Raw genomic sequence first — 726 nt, 5'->3', positions numbered from 1 at the left:
CCTCAGGTTCGCACTTTTTAGACAGTATGTTTTTCTCAGCTTGCCGCCAACCATGCATCTGTGAAATATAAAGGCTACAAGAATCGTCAAACCCACACACCCACTGTTGACATACAGTCCAGATCACCAATCTATTCCCCACGTGATTCACTACTGCAATGATGTTGGTGTTGTCATGATTCACTCATGAAGTTGCGCCAACAGTGCCCCATCAACACAATAGATTCGAAACCCATTAGCACTACAACAATGGCCAAGTGGCAACCTTCATCACACATTGCACGGTCTCGAACGAGTTCCGTTGTCATGGCCGGAAGACCCACCAAGTAACATGAGACTCACGTTGTTTGGAAGTAACTGTAAGCACTTTTAGAAGTCAAGTCCATCATACGTCACAGTAACAAAGGGATCTACAGGAGCAGATGCAGACCTTGTTACTGCATCAAGAACTAATAGCTGCCATAGGTGTGTAAACATGATGCTACATAGCGTTTTATTGTTTCGATGTACTCGGTTTAAGTGCAACAATCAGCATATTTGACAATCAGCATATTTGAGAAACGAACCCCATAATTTTCAAGATATCTCAAGAAAGTGGTATATTTTGAAAGAGGAGAAACGCCCAAAATCCAACCACGTCAAATTCGAATCAACGAGCAACCAATCAGTAGAGAAACATGAATATAAAGAATCCATACTTTAACAGTGATAATAATAAAGCAATTT

Source organism: Aphanomyces astaci (genome assembly GCF_000520075.1).
Source record: "Aphanomyces astaci strain APO3 unplaced genomic scaffold supercont1.56, whole genome shotgun sequence".
Taxonomy (NCBI): domain Eukaryota; phylum Oomycota; class Saprolegniomycetes; order Saprolegniales; family Verrucalvaceae; genus Aphanomyces; species Aphanomyces astaci.
This window is presented reverse-complemented; position numbering follows the sequence as displayed.